The 20,951-nt window shown below is 35.6% G+C and overlaps 1 protein-coding gene across 10 annotated transcripts in view; it reads right to left on the reverse strand.

Annotated features, from left to right (window-relative positions):
* LOC127070480 (lachesin-like) overlaps nt 1-20,951 on the reverse strand; it is a 143,772-nt gene that overhangs the window by 48,433 nt on the left and 74,388 nt on the right. The window lies entirely within an intron of this gene.

Here is a 20,951-nt window from a genome sequence, read left to right on the forward strand (position 1 = left end):
TAAATTGTCCTAGCTGTTCTCTACCACACCACGGCGAGAAGATGCTAAGTTCTTGAATATCGTTGGATTCTGTGGTGTGCTTACTTCTCTTTAAAAAGGGAAATTACTATGATTTTTGTTGTCTACGTGGCCTTTTGATTATTCTAATATTATTGTTACTATTAAGCTTCTAAAATAACCGATGGATCAACACGGAAATGAAACCTTCTTTACTTCGTTCTTTTTTTTTCGTGCACACGTGCTTCGTTATTACTATCGTCATAATCGTTCCGTTATCATTTATTTAACGAAATATCCTAGATAACTGCCTGACGCGACTATCAATTTTACGAGAATCCAAAGAAACTTTTCGAGCAGCAAAAATTTTCGAAGATCGATCGATCGATCGATCGATCCACTTGATATCGATAAATAAAATTATATATATATATATACATATATCGCAATTTTTATATAACTTTCTTTTATGATAACGTTACTGTAATTCTTTTTCTACAAATTTCTTCCAAGCCATTCATCCCTAAAAAGAAAAGAAAAGAAAAGAAAAAAAAAAGAGAGAAAAAATGTTTATATGTCGATATGAGAATAACACGTGAGAACGTATTATTGACGATGACACAGGGTAGACCAGAACAAGTAAGATGGGGGATAAGAGGGATAAGAGGGTAGGCAACATTCTCGTTGGAATTTTACGAGGATATTTACATGAGCGCAATATTTTATAGGACACTTAATGCAGGGTCACGTTCTCTACCTCGCCAACGAGGCGGCCATCTATGAATCAAAGTACGCTTTAAAGATTTCTTTCTCTCGTCCAACACGAAAGAGAGGACCGGATAAGGAAGTTGCTCTAGTGCATATACATATATACATAAACACACACACGTATATACATGTATATATACTATGCACATGAAACGTCTTACCAGTACACCTAGCGAACGTTTTTTTTTTTCTTTTCTTTTCTTTTCATTATTATTATTTTTTTTCGTTTTTTTTTTTTAATCTCTTACAACATTCTCAACCCTTCTTCTATTATCAACCCTTAACTTTTCCATTCAGACACACTTGTGCTCTTTCGCTGTCTTACTTAATTAGTAAATTACAAATAGTAATTGCGATTAATTTGTATAATTCGTCTGATTGAGTTGCATCGAATTATTTAAACGAGATTAAACTGACTATTTCTGGCAGATGTAGTCAAAGTTGTTCTAACGAAATTGAGAACGTAATAGAGCGAAGCGAGAAGAATAATGAAAGGGCAAATGATCGCGATTTCATTAAGAGATTTGATTTTTCTTTTTTTCTTTCTTCTACAACACGTAAGTCTTCTAGTACCATTTAATATTTCAATAATACTATCATATATGTACGTGTACGTATATTAATTGATCAATAAAATAATAAATTGATAATTCATAAAAAAATTAGTTATTATTAAAATACATTATTTTTCGTTTTAAATTGTAATACAAAAGGAGAAAGAGAAAATAGAGATTACGACAGAAAGAAATTAAGGAAAAAAGAAAAGAAAAAGAAAAATAAGAAGGTTCGTAGTTTCATTAGCAATTTAATTTTTTGTTGTTTTGTAAGAAAGAAAAGAGAAAGAAAGAAACAGAGAGAAGAGAGAGAGAGAGAGACAGAGAGAGAGAGAGAGAGAGATGAGTACAAATGGAACACAAGCGAGTTCATCTTTACCGTGTCAACCTACAAGAAGAAGATAAAGGAGGCAAGCTGCCCGTTGAACTACGACTCGTAGAGAACGTGAAGAGCCCGAAACCAAGAATGCGCTTTCGAGTTTATTGCCGCATAGTTTTGCCTATTCCACCCATCCACCCCCCATGGGATATCGAGCTTTTAAGCGTTTCGACCATTACACCGTGAACTTGCCTTCCTAAATTTCACGTTAGAAATATATACTATCGCGTTTATGTTGGAACGAACCTGTCCTTCCTTTTCTTCCATATTTCTTTCCCCTATAAGACGATATTATTTATTTTTATTTTTTCTTTTTCTTTTAATTCATCTTGTAATTCGTAATAAGAAAGAAAAAGAAAAATAGGAATTACATCTTTTCGTTGGACGATTTTTAAAAAAGAAACAAAGAAAGAAAAAGAAAAAAAAATCAATTGCCACTTTTCGAAACTTCTTTTTAGACTAATTCATTTTTTTTTCCAGACCGTATAATAATTAAAAATCCATTCTGATAAATGGAATTAACTTATACCGAATCAATATCTAAGAACATGACGTCTAACAAAGTGGATCCGCTACGATCTACGATCTATTTATTTTTATATACTAGAATCAAGCTGAGATATTACGTTATTTAATTCGCAGTACGTATCAAAATTATTTGATTCTTTTCTTTTTCTTTTTTTCTTTCCTCCCTCTTTTTTTTTCTCTCGTAAGTGAAGAAACGTAGACCCACAGACAGACAGACCTGACGCATTTAATTACAAGATTGCACTTACTTAAATCTAGATCACGCGATGGCGAACAAAACTGTTCGTTCACAATAAGCACGAAAGCAAGCGCATTCTTAGCCGTAGTGAGTAGGAAGTTTGAATGGCAGCCGAGGAGCGTGCGAGTTACACACGAGTTCTCTTCTCTACTCTTCTCTTCTCTTCTCTTCTCTTCTCTTCTCTTCTCTTCTCTACTCCTCTCTTCTCTTCTCTTCTCTTCTCTTTCACTCGTCGAGAATTTAAATTGGGAAAATCGAGCTCCACTTAACGCTTCGCATACCTTCACTGCCATTGAAAATTTCTCGAACAATGCATGTCATTACAGTCACAAACGTTATTCTCCTTACTTTACAACGATACCTTATATATCTATCTATCTATATATGTATGTTTGTATGTATGTATGTATGTGTGTGTGATGTGTGTCTCTGTGTGTGTGTGTGTGTGTGTGTGTGTGTGTGTAGCTCATCTATTCAATATGTTATTTACATTTTATACTTTATACAAACAATTTCATTTCAAATATTTACTTCTCAAAGAACTATGGAGAGGAACTTTTTTTTTCTCTTCTCCTTTTTACAAATTTTCATAGAAATTTTTTTTTAAAGAAATTTGCACAATGATAAGATATATATATATTAACTCTGCAAATATTATTTAATCGGCAAGTTTACATGCAATAACAGAGAGAGAAAGAGAGAGTGAGAGAGAGAGAAAGAAAAGAGAGATGAAGGAAAAAATAAAAAATGAAAGAAGATAGATCAAATATACGTACAACAAATACAGAATCCCCTAAAGTAAGGAATATCCTAAATTTTTCTTTTTTCTCTCTGATTTTTCTTTTTTTCCCAATCGTAGCTTATAACTTTATTCGCTTAGAGACATTTGTTCCGATCGTACGATTTATCCACGTTTAATAATCCTCGTCCATTTCATTCCGATCTCACTCGTTGTAGATAATTTTCATAAAAAAAAAATAATAGAAAAATAAAAAAAAACGGGTCGATTAATCTCAATTTTCCGTCATTCTTACAGTTACGACTAAAATAAAAAAGAGAAGAAAGATAGAAAAGAACGGAACAAAACGCATGTCGGACAAAATGGAATGTCAAACAGGACGCAAAGAAACTCTCCGGAGGAAAGTCCTTTTTGAGTTTGGGAAAACGTAACGCTCGCATAGTTTCTATCGATCGCATAGAATACAATGTTATTTACGATGGGTGAATATGTTCGGGCATGCTATTGTGTTACTTGGCTCGTACGCCATTTAAGCGCACGCGCGCGCGCTTACGCATATGTGTGTGTGTGTGTGTATACATATATATATACATATTATATATATATATAAATATATAGATGATACATATAAATATACATACCTACGTATATATGTATATACACATGTATGTACATATATACGTATACATCTACATGTGTATGTGCGTATATGACTGTATATGACTGTACAGACAAGTCGACCAGCCGAACTTCATTTTCTCGGCTTCCGGAAAAGACGAAGAAGATAAAGTAACTGGGTCGTGAGCTCCATTCTACGAGTGTTCTCTCGTCGTGCGTCGTGATAGCTTAAAATGCGCCTTTACGTTATTGCTTCGAGACGCGGTTTGTCTTCTCCACTGTGTTTCGTTGTGCTATTATATTTAAGTCGTTTCCTGTCTCACTCTTTTTCCACTTCCACTACCAACAACACAGATGACCCAGAGAAGGAGAGAGGGGGAAAGAGAGAGAGAGAGAGAGAGAGAGGGAGAGAGAATGTTGATAAATGGATTTGTCGCGAATACTCTCTTGGGACAAATTTATATTTATTTCTCTCCTGTATCCATTATTCGTTATCTAACAAACGATAATATCTCTGTATTTATCTCTATTTGTATCTCTTTTCTCTCTTTCTCTCTCTCCTTCTCGATTCATCGATCCTCTGATATATTTATTAATTTTCTTCATTATCGATTCTAATACATACTTCGTTAATTTGTAATTAAAGCAGCGAGATAAATAAGTTTATTAGAAAATCATAGATATTCTCATCGGTGATTGTCCGATTCGATCGATTAATAAATTAGTCGAGAATTGGGACGAAATGAATATCTAATTAATATCGATAGATCATTCGTAATATAAGCTTTGAATTCGACTTAGAAAATTCATAGGTTTCTGAGGTGAGTTTGGAATATACTCGTGTATTTTTTAGGAGGACGAATCGAAACGGTAAATATAGATCTCGATCGAAAACGACGATAAAGATCAATGGAAAAGCTCGTTGCATTATTTATTCGATTGATTTGTATATTAGGGTGATGATAGCTGTCGATAAATAGATCTCGATTAATCGATCGTAGTACGATAAAAAACACTCGTTATCGAAATTTCACTTTGCTTTTCCTCTCTCTCTCTCTCTCTCTCCCTCTCTCTCTCTATCTCTTTCTCTCTCATACATAATTTTCATTAGAAATACGTTAAAACGCGAATTAATACCCCGTGTATCGTTGGCAGTTGCACTTTATTTCGATATTTCCGTTTTATAAACAGATTTATTTAATACGGATAGTCAAATGAAAGCGCATCAATCCACCAAATGCATTTTTTAAGCGTACCCCCGTTATTATATGTATATATATATATATATATATATATATATATATATATATATATATAAACAGTGAAAGATAGAGATAGATAGATAGATAGATAGGTAGATAGATAGAGAGAGAGAGAGAGAGAGAAATCACACGTCATTGGCTCGCCGTCTCGTTGATCCGCAACGCTCGGTTACATCGTAAATGTATTGAAATTGTCAATCGGCTCGCGGGAGCCACGCATACATATATACATATATTATTTTTCTCTTGTCATATATATATGTGTATATATATATATATATATATATATGTGCGTACGTACGTACGTACGTACATATATGCATACAAGTGAAAACGTAATCACGATTTGCTATCGACATTTCTCCGTTCGATTTCTGTCACTAGTCGAAGGCATTAAAATCTATCCGAAAAAAATGGAAGTTGCGAGTACGGAAAGAAAGAAAGGGAGGAAAAACAGGAAAAAAAACAAAAAAAAAAGCTGAACGAACGACCAACGAATGAACGAACGAACGAACGAACGACGAATGAACGTACGAACGGTACAATCAACTCCTTGCACATACATATGTATGTAAAAGTTTCGAAAAAAGAAGAAAAAAAAAAAGAAAGGAAGAAAGAAAGAGAAAAAGAAAGAAAGAAACGATAATACATATAACATGTGTATATTCTTATCCATGGCTTTATCGCAAATCTAAACGCTTTGTATCATTATGTTTACTGAAGTAGAGATGGAGGCGACTGTCAAGCTGATTAATCGCAGTACAACGTGGAGTCCGTAAAGAAGAAAGAGAGAGACAGAGATAGAAATAGAGATAGAGAGATAGAGATAGCGATAGAGATAGATAGATAGATAGAGAGAGAGAGAGAGAGAGAGAGAGAGAAGAGAGAGGGAGAAAGAAAGAGATAGTAAAAGTGGGGGTAGGAGGATACAGAAGGTAGGAGAATTTTCTATCGAACCGTGTGCTTTTACAACGCGATGCGGAATGTCGTATTGTGAAACAGATTGGTTGGCCAGATCTGTCACGCGGTATCTCGAATGACAAGAAAGACGAAACGACCAATCAACTGTTCCTGACCCTTTTGTTCCGCACCAAGCTCACGTACCGTTGCGATTTGATTTCGAAATACCTCGGCTCCCTATTTCCACGAGAGAGAGAGAAAGAGAGAGAGAGAGAGAGAGAGAGAGAGAGAGAGAGAGAGAGAGAGAGAGAGAGAGAGAGAGAGAGAGAGAGAGAGAGAGAGAGAGAGAGAGAAAGTACGATCTGCCTAAGCCCGCATACTTGTTCCACTGGAAAAAGATCGAACAAAATGGTCCAAGAGGATCGTTTCCTCGAATTTCTTTCCTACGATTTCCTATATACATACGTACGTACGTAGATATATATATATGTGTGTGTGTACGTACGTATGTACGTATCTGCAATATGTATATATATAAATCGATGTATATGGGAGATCGGAAAAAAAATATTTTAAAAGCTTTGTCGACCCTCGTCGATTCGATTGAATTTAATAAAAATAAAATAATTGAACAGTATCTTTTACGTATCTCGCTACGGAATATATCAAGAGAATTTTATTTCGACGAATACTTAGTCGCCTTTCTTCCTTTCTTTCTTTCGTTCGTTTGTTTCTAGGTTTATTTTTTTTCTTTTTGTATTTTTCGTTAGGAAATATCTGTATGTAAAAATTCGTGACATTTTTATGAAGAAGTACGAGTGACTCTGAAGTTTCTCATGAAGAGTTCTCTCTCTCTCTCTCTCTCTCTCTCTCTTTTTCTCTTTCTTCTCACCCTCCTTTTTCACCCTTAACGTACGTGCCGCTTCTGAAAGAAGAGTTTGTTTCTAAGAGGAAGAGAGGAAACGTACCCCAGAGAGAAAAGTAGTTGAGTTACAACACAGTGAAGCATACAGTAAGAAATTCTTTCTTCTTCGAAACAGTGTAGAAGTTGATCCTTTCCAATGACGACTCTGTTAAGGATCATATATGTATGTCTACTACTTTTACGTCGAAACATTTCTCCAAATTATATTTTGATCTATCGATTATCTTTAATTCGATAAAGAAAGAGAGAGAGAGAGTAAAATTTGTACAAATTGTAAAAATGTAAGTAAGAATAATCACGAAGCTACTTCTTCTTTTTCTTTCTTTTTTTTCTTTTTCTAAAATAAAAATTTCTGTAGAGAAACAACGAAACACTTCCTTTCTACTTTCAATAGTTAAAAAAAAAAAAAGAGAAAAAATCTTCTGTTCTTTCGATCGTAAAAATGATCCTTCGTCACTTTCCAGACGTTACTTTCTTCGTATTCGTTCTATCGGCTCGTGTTTCGTAGAATACACAATACACAGGGTGGGCGAAAAGTTTTCGAACTACTCGAAACTTCTTAGATTATTTCAAACAAAAAAGTAATCAATTAGTCTTTAAGATTTGCAATTAGTCCCGCGTAATCTTGCGATTTAAGAGAGAAAAAAAGGAGAGAGAAAAAAGAAGAAATGTCGTAAAGAAGTAAATTGATTTTTTCAAAATCATTCAAAAAAAAAAAAAGAAAAAGAAACTTTTGGCTCATCCTGTATAAGGGATAAAAAAAGGAAAGTAAGGAAGCAAGTAAAGGGAAAATCAAGTTTGATTTAGCTTTTTGCTCTTTCCTCTCTCTTCTTCTTCTTCTATGCACGAGAGAAAGGACATAGAAAATAACGTGATCGTTCCTTCCACCCTTCGCTCCACCCCTTCCTCATTTCGTACGTGTCATTCACGTTTAAGAAAGAAAGAGAAAAAAAAAGAAAGAGAAAGAGAAAGAAAGAGAAAGAGAGAACGCAAGAAAGGAGTTTGTTTCCTCGATGGCAACGAAGAAGTATTCCCGTGAGAAAACTATTCGGAAATAGCGGGGAGCAGAGGGATTGAAGTAAACGTTTGAAGGGGAGTTAAAGCTGATCGGTGCAGATGCCGCCGGTATTCATTATTACTATGAGAAAAATATTTTTCTGCAAGAGGGCTATCATTCGCGATAAAATCCTACGACATTTTTCTTATCCACCCTCGAAATGTCTTTGTTCGTCGATAAAAGAAAAAGAAAAGAAAAGGAAGAAGAAGAAGAAGAAGAAGAAGAAGAAGATATAAATGTCCGTGAACTTAATGCCGTCTACTGCATAGAAACGATAATGTGTTTTAAAAAACTTTCTTTATATCGACGATGCATCGTTACTAATTAATCAATCCTAATAATAACACGGGATAATGTCGGCTAACTAATATATTTATATGTACAATACGACAATAGATTTTTATATATTATCGAAGATTGTGAATAAATCTGATCGATAAAATTTGCGAAGAAAGAAAAGAAGGAGAACGGATTTAAAAATAAATTAATGTGTAAATTGAACGACATAGTCGATGAATATGGATAATAAATATACTTACAAAAAGGTCCAAAAAAAGGAAAAGAAAAAGAAAAAGAGAGAGAGAGAAAGAAAGGAGAAAAAAAAAAGAAAGAAGGACATATCCGAAAAGAGATGCAAGGACAGTAAAAGAAATAAAAGAAAGAAAAAAAAGAAGAGAGAAAGAAATAGAAGAAGGAGGGGTCGGAAACGATAAACTAGTAGCACACGTTATTTCTCGAAGGGTAGGTATCCTCGTGGGAAACTTTCGCGTCTGATATTCGCCTAAGAGAAGTCCTTACACTATTCGCTCAAAGAACACGAGCCCTTTCTTGACCCACGTGTACGACCCTTCTACGCTTGACTCACTTATATGACGGTCAACCGAAGCTCGTAAACGTCTTTTCTCCTTTACTTCTCTTCGTATCCTTCACCCCTTTCTGTTTCTCTCTCTTTCTCTCTTCTTCTTCCTAGCTACTTAACTATCGTCACTCGCTCCTACCTACAATTATTATTACGATGATGTAATAACGTTTACTCCAACTGTTCCTTCGAAATCTTGGAACATTCACCATCGTACTGATCGTCTCCATGTACACGTTTACACATCACACTTAATTCTAAATCATATTTACACAAGTACATGTACTTTATTCTTTTTTGTTATTCGCGTAAGTATTTATGTTCGTAAAAATGAAAGGCAAAAAATTGAGGAAAGAAAGAAAAAGCGCGTTAATGACTACGATGACGACGACGACGATGTTATACGATGTAACTTTTAATCCGTTGGAAAAAAAAAGAATAATTGTGCGAATAAAAACAAAAGGAAAGGAAGAAAAAAGAAGAGAAGTATCAAACGCTTTTTGTGAAACATTCTGTTTTTTTTCTTTCTTTTCTTTTCTTTTCTTTTTTTTTTTTTACATCGTTTACAAACGCCAAATTTCGAACAACTATTTTTATCGACTCCACTTTTATGTACGTACATACCTTTGTTTACTTTTTTTCTTTTCTTTTTTATTAAGCGCGCGAAAAGTGGTCCTCCTCTCTTTAATTACTCGAGGATCGTACAAACAGTACTGGAGTGAACTCGAAAAAGAGAGAAAGAGAAAGAGAAAAAAACGAGAGAGAGAGAGAGAGAGAGAGAGAGAGAGAGAGAGAGAAAGAAAGAGCAAAGCAAAAACAAAAAGCCAGAAAGGTCTGAAGATCGTGTTGTTTCAAAAATTTCCCTCAACGACGTGCTACTTCTTTCCGTTGACTGTAATTGCCACGAGGAGGATGAGGAAGATGAGGAGGAGGACGATGAGGAGGAGAAGGAGGAGGAGGAGAAGGAAAAGGAGCAGGAGGAACAGCAAGAGAGAGAGAGAGAGAGAAAGAGAGGTAAAAGAAGGAAGAGGAGGCAGTTAAAACGATTGCTACTACTCGCTCCTTTCTCACTCACTCGCCTTGAACAAGCGCTCATTAATGCGCTACAATTAAAGGTGAACGTGAAAAAAAAAAAAAAAAACAGAATACTCGCGTTCTTTTCTTTCTTATTTCTATGTTATTTCTATGCGCAGCTTTTGTATGTGTTTCCTTTTATTTGTTGGTAAGCTCGACTTATTACACAAAAGAAATTTAACAGGATGAACACGACGACGAGCAAGTGGCTCACAAGGGATGAGGAAGGGGCCTCAACCCTTTTAAAAATTTTTAGTTTTATTCTCTGCCAGACAAATGTTCTTTGTCTAGACGAGAAAACACCGTTCTGCGAAATTTCAAATCTTGACTATCGCGTTTGAGAGTAATATCGGGTGTGAAAGTAAAAGATCTAAAGTTTATCATCTTTTCTCCACGATTACTATTTAGGATATATGTGTATATATATATATTTTTTATTTTTTCTGTAATCAGAAATGTAAATCGATTATTAACGATTGCCGAGAAAAAAGGAAAAGAAATAATTTACTTTTTCGTGATGGTTTTTTAGCAAACGATCCTTTGAGTTTGTTAAAACTCAGCAAAAGAAAAAAAATGATACTTATTAACGTAAATGAATAAATTAGAGAATATGAAGATAAATAAACTTTTATATATATATATATATAATAAGGTCACGATGAAGATATGATTAAATTAAAAGAAATAATGTATAAAAAAAAGAAATTCCCAATACGCATCAACATCGTTTCTATGTCACGAGTTAAAATCGAATCGAGTCTTTTTCATTCTTTTTCGTTTGTTTACTTTTGTTCTTCTTTTTTTTTTTGTTTCGATTTTTTACGAAAAAGAGACCGCGTGGGAATATTTTCTGAAATAACCACGAAGAGGGACCGGGACTCTCTATCAACGCGGAGAAGTTAATTGCTGCCACCCATTTCCCCTCCCCTTCCACCCCTCGATTGCATTGTCCGTTCGATGGTATTTCGTTACAGATTAATGGCCGGCGATGTTTTATCGCTAATATTTCTCTCCGCGTTGGATTCGACCACGATCCGCATTGCGTGTCGACCTATACACTCTTTCTCTCTTTCTCAAACGAACATTAATTTTTGCAATTATTAACTCGTGAAATAACTCGTCGTCGTTGCAGGTTTTATAGATCTTCTCTCTTATTGAAAAAAAAACAATAAATAAATAAATAAAAAACGAAAAATAGTTTCGTCAGATAAAATTTATCGAGAATTTAGGAATAATTAAAGAAAAATGACGATAAAGACAGAAAGTAGAGAGAAATGAGAGATTAAAGAAGAAAAAAAATGTAAGTAAAATATATATAACGAACTACTTAATAATGAACCTTTCACGATGGAAAAATTGTTCCCCGCTGAGAATAATAATAACAACGTTTTAATGATAGATAAGAGAAATTAGACGAGAATTAAAGAAAGAAAATAAAAGTATGAAAATAGAGAAAATTAGAGAAAGAAAGATAGATAGAAAGGGATACAGAAACGAAACACTTAATAACGAACCTACGCAGCGCAAAAATTCTTCATATTAAAAATAATAATGACGATGTTTTAATGATAGGAAAGAAGAAATATGGAGAAGGGTGGCAGAGACGGTACAAAAAAGAAACGAGACGAGAGACAAAACGAAAAGAAAAAAAAGAAAAAAGAAAGAAATAAAGAAAGAAATAAAGAAAGAAAAAAGAAAGAGAAAGAGAAGAAGGGAAAAAAGGGCAAAGAAAAAAAAAGCGGGAAAAAAAGAAAATCTATAATTCTTTCGACGGCCAACCGCGTACCTGTATCCTGCATAGCTCCAGGCTACAGGAATATTCCTTTCCAGTAAACGAATTCCAATTTGCATTCCATTATATTCATTTACATGATGCGCTCTTTAAAAGGCGCTGCTCGGCCAGTTCACCCTATTTTTTTGTTTGTTTTTTTTTCTTTTTTTCCCACCCTCTCCACCGCCCCTTTTGGAGTTGGACTTCTCTCACGAGAAAGATGAAGTCTTATCGCTCGTATTTCTAACAAGAATTGCCTTCGAGAATCTAAAATCGCCCAGCGAAGTTTCGAGTTTCTATCAAATTGTTTTTCTAATTTTTTTTCTTCTTCCTCTTTTTTGTCCTCTCTCTTTCTCTGTTTTCTTTTTTTTGCGAGCAAATCTTATCGTTCGAAGTAAACACGTACGTTTACGTATATATGCATTTGTCAGTTACATATGTATATATGCTTGTATGTGTTCTCTTTATTTCTTTTACATTTTCCAGAGAAGAGAGAAAGTCCTTAAGTGGTTTGAGTACGACGGATGGTCATTGAAATTGTTCGAACGTGTCCGTTAAGAAAAAGCGAACGTTCTTCTTCGTTTCACTCTTATCTTCTCTTTCTCTCTCTCTGTCTCCCTCTCTGTTTCTCTTTTCTTGACTTTTTATCGTAACAAAAAAGAAAAGTCGTCTACAGGAAAAAGAAAGAAAGAAAGAAGGAGAAAAAAGACGTACATGTTCTAACTATTATAATAGACATTGATCTTATTGCTCTTTTCTATCCTTCTCTTTATCTCTCTCTCTCCTTCTCTCTTTCCGTGTGTCCCTTTTTGTACTGCTGATTCGCTCAAGACTTTTCTCTCGAATAGAAGAAAATAAAATGAACGAGATAGAATGCCGATGGGATTCGTTTCTCTAAAGAAGAAGGCCAAAAAGTAGAATCCTTGTTCGAACACGTAGGCAGGACAACGCGATTGCAACGTACGTTGGTGTTCGAGCGGAAAGAGAGCGAAAGGTTCGGGTTGATTGGGTGCGAGCAAACAAGAAAAACACAGAGAGAGAGAGAGAGAGAGAGAGAGAGAGAGAGAGAGGCTGCTTGTTCCGTCGAATTCAATGCTTCTATCCGTCTGTCCAGCAATCATTTCCCGTGTCACGTCAGACGTTCTACCATCCAGTTATCCTCACAAGTTCCAAACTGATCTAACTCAATCCTTCGAGCTACTACCCTAACTTCGTGATTCCGCACAAGAGATAACGAAAACTATAATTTTGATTATGTAAATGATCATAAAAATGATCCGTTTCATCTTTACTTATCCATCTCTTGATATCTTGATAAACGTCAGAGGAAAAAAGAATGAAAGAAGAAAGAAAAGAAAGAAAGAAAGAAAGAAAGAAAAAAAGAAAGAAGAAAAAAGAAAAAGAAAGAAATGAGAATAAAGTAGTATTAAGAGAATGGTAACGTTGCAATCGATGGAGTAATCGATGCTAGTATCCAACGTTCGAAGCTTTACTGTCCCATGGGAATCTAGATATCGATCCTTGACAAGCAATCGTTCCGTATGAACTTGAATTACCGTCTCTCCCCCTCCCTCTCTCTCTCTCTCTCTCTCTCTTTATCCATCTATCCATCTATCTATCTATCTATCTATCTATCTATCTATCTATCTATCTATCTATCTATATATCTATATCTCTATCTTTCTGGTTACCTAGCTCTGTCTACAGCAGCGGGACGTCTTAAGTTCCTTACAGGATTGCAGGATGTTTCGTAGTAGATGGTAGAGAGAGAGCTCGATGGTGGTACACGCTTCCCTAGAGGACCATACGCCGCTGCTTTTTTCTTTAATTTGACACGGAACGTTGACTCGTTGTAGTATAGCTAGAGTAAGAGGTACGAAGGAAGGAAGGAAGGAAGGAAGGAAAGCAAGCAAGCAAGGATATCCTTGGTCTTGTGCTATCCACCCTCGTCTTCTCTATCCAACAGCAACCAGCCAACCAGCCAACCAGCCAACCAGCCAACCAGTCAGCCAGCCCTTCATCGGAATTCCCAGAGAAGTTCTCCCTTCAGGAGACAGCTCAAGATCCTCGATGTGGGCGAGTGGAGAAAGGACGATCGCTTGGCTAAACATACGTCTCGAGCGCATTACGTAACAGCCGAACAAATCGTCTATGCATTATTCATCGATACTTTTATCGAATCCCAAAACCTCACCAGTCCCACCCCCTATTTTTCCAACGTTACGCCGAAAGAATGATTTCTCAGGGAGTTTATCTTTTCTTTCTTTCTTTCTTTCTTTCTTTCTTTCTTTCTTTCTTTCTTTCTTGCTTTCTTTCTTTCTTTTCTTTTTTCTTCTTTTCTTTCTTTCTTTTCTTTTGTTCTTTTCTTCCCTTTCTTTCTTTCTCTCTCGACAGATCGTTTATTATAACTCGCAGATCGGATTATACACGTTAAGTTTATATCTTATCATCGACTTGCTTCGAAAGTTATACTTAATGTTAATAATACTTATATTCCGAAGAGAGCCTATATGTATGTATGTATGTATGTATGTATGTATGTATGTACTTTAATGCGCTATTTTTACTAATCATATTTCATGCACACGTTCTACTTTCTTTTATAAATTAAATATAACATTACCGAGAGAGGAAGAGAGAGAGAGAGAGAGAGAGAGAGAGAGAAAGAGAGAAATGCTTTAACGAGGCATAACGTTAAGGCCTCTATAATCCAATTTGTTTTCTGGCGGAAAGAAAAAAACATATATAATATGAGACCAACGGATATAACTAAGAGTATACTATAATAACTTAAATTTAATACAAACATAATTTTATTCAAAGTTACCTTACCGTTACGGAGGATTTTAAATTAGGAACGTAGGGCCTCTTCTTTAAAATAGAATTATAGAGAGAAGAAAAGAGATGTACAATACATACATACGTCTTTATCTGATACAAGTATTATAATCCATATATCGATTCTCGAAGTTTTATTTGTTTCTATGTATTTTTAAGAAAACGAATACATACATACAAATGTATTATATATATATACCTATACACACATATATATGTATATATATGCAAGTACAAGAGTTAGGCACCACGTGGCTGGACGTTCACAGAAGGTGAGCTGCGCTAGCGTTGATAACGACTCCACACCGCGTTCATATTTTACGCGACTCTCATCAATAATTCATGCTGTGAATAATGCAGCACTGTTTTGCGTTACTTTATACTCCTCTCGTCAAGCGCGAGCACGCCCGTGTCCAACCCCTTCGCGTCTTTCCACGCGAATCGCATTTTTACTCGCGGCACGCAGCATCCCTCTCCTCGTTCTCTTTCAACCCCTCGGAAAAGCACCCTTTTTAACTCCTCGCAAGGATTTTTTTTTCCTCCTTTTTTCTCTCTTTTTTTTTTCCACGAGGATCAGGAAGATAAACTATTGATTTACGATGTAGACTTTCTCTCTTTTTCTACTTTTCCAACGCATGTTTTTTTTTTCGAAATATCGTATTCTGTACCTATGACATTCCTTTTTTTTTTGTTTAAACTATTACTATTATTCAACCGTTTATATATATATATGTTATCTATACAATTCGTTTAATTTATTCATTATTATTTTTAATCTTATTTAACAAGTTACAATGAAAAAGAAGTTAAAAGATATTTTAATGTTGGTAATTTCTATGGTAATTCTAATATCAAAGAGCATACGCGCGCACAGAGAAAGAGAGAGAGAGAGAGAGAGAGAGAGACTGAGAACGAAGATAAATTCAATTCAATTATTGTATCATCCTGTTTTAAACTCTTTCCACAAATATTTCCCACTGAAGATATCACAAGAATTAATTATTGATTCACAAAATAGAGTCACGCTTTTGAAAAATTTTAGTTAATTTCTGGTTGAACCCCCGTGAAGAAAAAACCACACTTAATTGTTTCAAAACCAAGCAACGCATTATATACCTACCCTAAAACATCCGAGTTACATTAAAATCCCTACTAGCTTCGTAGGTACTTTGCGTAGAGGCGAGAATATATTTTCACGTTGCCGTAGTCTCCGTACTCACGTAGCGACACGAATGTTAAATTTCAACACGCTTTTCGGCTATGTCTAGCGCATTTGCCATTCAGTTTTCATGAATGCTAGATACGTCGGCGGCCAATTTAAAGAACTAACTCGTCGTTAATATTTTTTAATGGAAGAAGGGGGAAGTTGAGTAGGAAATAGGGATGGGAAGAGTCATGAAATTTTTTCAGACAAAATAATGGGAAAAGAGAAGAGATGATAAAAGAGAAAGACAGAGAAAGGGGAAGAAAAAAAAAGAGAGAAACATCTTCACCCTCGTTTTTTATTTAAATAAAGAAAAAATTCTTTCATCTGATAAAACTTACGAACGAATTAGTAATTCGACGAAACAATAATGTCTCTATACACTTATCATTTTACGTATTATCCTCTCTCTCTCTCTCTCTCTCTCTGTCTCTCGTTTTTTCTCTCTTTTTCTTTGTCTTTTTTTGTCTTCTTCGAACCGTTAGAACCTCATTTCCTTACACCACCGGTAACTCAGCCTTCCCACGACTGACTCACCCTTTCGCCACCCCATCCCCACCTCTTTCCATGTCGGATGAAAGATCGCTCATCTCTGTAAATACGGCGTGAGAAAACCGTTTAAGCTCCGGCACGGATCTTTTCCGCAAACTCTGCTAAAAGAAGAGGAGTAAAAGGACGACAAGGTACTCCCTCTCTCTCTCTCTCTCTCTGTCTCTTTCTCTCTGTCTGTACTTCTCGGTTGAGCTTTAATGTAACTTGTAAAAAAAGAAAAGAAAAAAAAAGAAAGGAAAAAAAAGAAGAAAGAGTAGCAAATGGTGTTACGTTGATCGTTGCGTAATTCGACTGAAATGATTACGAATTGAAGAGAGAGAGAGAAAAAGTGAGAGTGATTGAGAAAGAGAGAGAGAAAGATGGAGAGTGTTAAGGAGGATGAAAGAACGAACGAAAGAGAGAGAGAGAGAGAGAGAGAGAGAGAGAGAGAGAGAGAGAGAGAGAGAGAGAGAGAAATTCACAAATCTTCTCTCACTCTAGGAGGGGTCGCATTATAACTTGATGCATAATGCAAGCTGCCTGTTTGTACTACCATACATAGCAATGGAGAAGAGAAAACGAATGTGACTGTGGAAAAGAATTTTCTCCCTTTTCCTCCCTCTTTATTTTTATCTCTTCATTTTTCTATCTTTCTCTCTCTTTTTGTCTGTCTCTCCCTGTCTCTCTGTCTCTCTCCCTCTCTTTCTTGCGCCCAATATATTTTTTCTTTCTTCGAACGATAACTCTACGAAAAATTTCCAAGAAAATTTCTACCGAATGACAAACCTTTTTTCCTTTATTTCTTTTTCTCATCTCTCTCATGAATCACACGCGAATGACAGGTGTTAATCAACATCGATAGTAATGAAAAATTGTAAACAACGATTAACGTAATTATATCTAAAATCAAGTCGTTAGTCGAACAGGAAAATGAGAATGATATTAGAAAAGGAAAAAAAAAAAAAAGAAAAAAGAAATGTCGATTTCGTTTTACCTCTAGAAACTTGGTAAATCCCTCTTCTTTTTCTTCTTCTTCTTCTACTTCTTCTTTTATCATGTGTGTATGTACCTATCCCGTATAGAAAAAGACTTAGGTATGTATATACGACTTAGCTTGACCATTGTAGTCACGCTCGGCAAAGGAGCTTTTCTTCGATCGTACCTTGCGACAAACCGTATCGCTGGTGTACACGTATGTATGTAAGTTCTAAAACACGTTACGGGGAAAGCAAAAAAAAAAAAATAAGAAAGAAAGGATAAAAGAAAAAGAGAGAGAGAGAGAGGTAGATAGAGAAAAAGAGAAAGAAAAAAAAAGAAAGAAAGAAAGAAAGAAAGAAGGAAAGAAAGAAAGAAAGAAGGAGAATAAAAAACCTTTTTCCACAAGCTCTTCGTTTATCCTTGAATTTCATCGTCCTCGTAGAAAATTCTAACGTTTAGATGTAACTTTGCAGACACACGTACCGCCTCTGTTTATTTCCTTCTCCATTGATTCTCTTTAGGATAGAATGCGAGAAAAAGAGAGATAGAGAGAGACAAAGAAAGACTACACAGAGAGAGAGAGAGAGAGAGAGAGAGAGAGAGAGAAAGAGAGAAAAAGAGAAAAAGAGGGAGAGGTAGTCTGGTAGCCGTCGCTCTTGGGATTGTTTATAAGACTTCCGGTGGCTGGCACGCTTTTCAGAACTCTCTCCCTCTCCCTCTTTACACCCCTTTCCTCTCACCCTCTCTCTCTCTCTCTCTTTCTATCTTTCTCGGGGCAACTCGATGCCAGACAACAAGGGAGATTGTATGTATTACCTCGGCTGTCTGCCGCACGCTTGCCCCGGCTCTTCCCAATCTACTTTCGAATCTCACCACGACCGATACAAGGCACACCGGCAAGCAGCCACTGCTGCCGTGCACATTCTCGGCTAGCAATGCAATGCGATCAAATCGAACTCGAGCCCTCCTGTCACGAGCCTGCGATCCTTCTATACCTAACACACATACAAAATGGAAAACGAACAGACAAAACACATACAAACTTCTCTATCTTTGTCTTTCTCTTTTTTCTTGTTCTCTCTTTCATTTCTCTTTCCCTCGATCATTCCTATCTTTCCTCGTCTCGCTCGTCTAATCGTTCAATAATGATTTTAACCAAACTCAGTGTCGTCGCAAATTAAAAATGTTATATTCTAACGCAGAGAGACGAATATACATAAATATTCTATTTATCTTTAGCCTTTGTCCCGTTATTATTCACGAATTTCCATTCTTTCTCCTTGTCTCGATTAGTTTTTTATCTGCGCGATTCAAAGATACCATTGTGTTTTTGTAATGTAATTCTATGTAAAAAGTGGAAGGGGAGAGGGCGAGGGAGGTAGATAGGGAGAGAGAAAGAGAAAGAGAAAGCTAGAAAGAGGGGGAAAAAAGTGGCAAAGATTTATTCGATTATCGAGCGTAGATTAGAAGGAAAGTAGCGATGAAGAAGGGGGAGATTAGAAGGAAAAAGAAAACGAGAGCGATTAATCACGTTTTGCTCGGGCCAAGCAATTTGGCCGGAAGGCTCGTTGTTTTCAGATAAGGGAGTGGGAGGAAGCAGAAGGAACAGAGGAATAAAAAAAGGAGAAGGAGGAAATGGTGGAGGACGAGGAGGTGAAGAAGAAGAAGGACTTGGGGAGACGAAGACGAAGAAAAAGGGAAAGGGTTCTTCTTCTTCTTCTTCTTCTTTGCGTCGAACAATCGGATCGACCGCGTTATGGACAAACAATCTTATCTGTTGCCGCAAAGAGAGATCGAATTTCCTCCTTTCCCTCCCCCTCCCACCCTTTTTCTTATCCGCCCTTTTCACAACGTTTCTTTCCTTAGTGAGAATTCGTTCGAACAAAACCGAGCGAACGAAACGTTTATCGAAGAGAATACTTGTCGTTCGAAACTTTTATCGCGAATAGAAAAACGATTGTATTAGATAAAAACATATCGTTCTTTGAAGATTGAAATGCGATATGATAATTAAACGTTTACGAATAGATACGTATGTACAACATCGAGCGTCCTCTCGAGTATCGTCGACAATATTTATTTTCATTTTTATAGTAATATCTACTTTATCCTTTCGTCATGGTATTGCTACAATATTTGTTTCCTCACTCCACCCCTTCTCCAGCCCCCCGTATCTTTTTGTTGTAATATTTATTTCATCTTTTTGTCGTATTATACTACGATATTTATTTCCTCTTTTGTCACAATATTTACTTTATCCTTTTACCATAGCATGTAAATGGTATTATATTATATATATTTATAATATGCGCAGCATATTATAAATGTACTATATACATATATATATGTATGTATCTACTGAGATGAGTCGAAGGATAAACGAAAAATTAAAAGATATGGAGAAACTAGAATCCTTACAGGATATTATAATAACTAAAAGTATAATACACAGATCATTAACATCACCATAAAAACAGAAATCGAATTGAATTAAAATTACCCAGCATTAAATTATCAGAACGATGGGATGGTCAATTATAAAGAAAACAAAAACAATAATAAAAATAAAAAAAGAACGAACGAAAGAAAACAGGAAGAAGCGAAACGAAGAGAAGAGGAAAAAGGGAACAAGTAAAAGATCAAATTCGTTTCCTGATTTCATGCGATCGCGTTGCTTGGTAAGACGTAATGAAATTCTAAGAAGGAAAAGGAGAAAACGGATCGAGGAGAGGACGAAATCAGACGCAGACGCTTTTCCTCTCGCACGGAAAAGCATTTGAGGCCGCTCGCGGCAATTTAATTCGAACGACAAGCGCAGCGCTACTCGCGACGCGCCGCCTCCACTTCGTCGAATAAACATCAGTACCAGAAGTTGACCAGGGATCGTTTCTATATATATAGATATCTATATATCTGTATGCCTATATATATATGTATATATAAGATATATACATACACATAGGAAATCTATTTCCTCAGGATCGTATAACACGGGTTCGGCATTGCGCATCTCGTCTGTTCCGGACATCGTCGTTGGCAGAAACGACTGATTTTCCTATCTACCCCTCCTCTTGTAACTCTCTAACTCCCCTCCCAACCTCTCAGACTCGGTCAAAGGTCCTTGCCTGACCTCTTACATTTTCCTAAAACTTTAATCCCATTATTTATACATTAATCGTATGTATTTATATGACGTCTTCTATTCTACAAGATTCTCAAGATTGAATATGTATAAAAAAGATATTAATCTTTATATATTGCTCGTTTTCTTTTATAACATTATTTTATGCATTAATTATGGTAATTGCTGCAAGATTTCTTAGATCAATGTAATTGATCATTGAATATCGAACGGAACATTGTATTAGTAATTTTCGCATTCGTTTTATTATTAAATTCGTGACAATATATATATATATAGAGAGAGAGAGAGAAATTATTTTATAGGATGTAAAAGTCAATAAGAAAGGTTTCCTTTTTTAATGGATATATAGGTCGATTTAATTGACTCGAATACACGTATGTATAGAAACAATCAAATAAATTTTATCATTTGAACAAAATATCGAGTGTCTCTCACGGATGTCTCTCACGGATGTCTCAATAAAATGTGTCACGTGTCTTTTTAGATAGATAAATGTGAAAATAGGTAAAATTATTCCAGCATATATATGTACATATACGTGCATATATACACATACATGTAAGTACATAGACGAGACCAAAACGAC

Source organism: Vespula vulgaris, chromosome 18 (genome assembly GCF_905475345.1).
Source record: "Vespula vulgaris chromosome 18, iyVesVulg1.1, whole genome shotgun sequence".
NCBI lineage: Eukaryota > Metazoa > Arthropoda > Insecta > Hymenoptera > Vespidae > Vespula > Vespula vulgaris.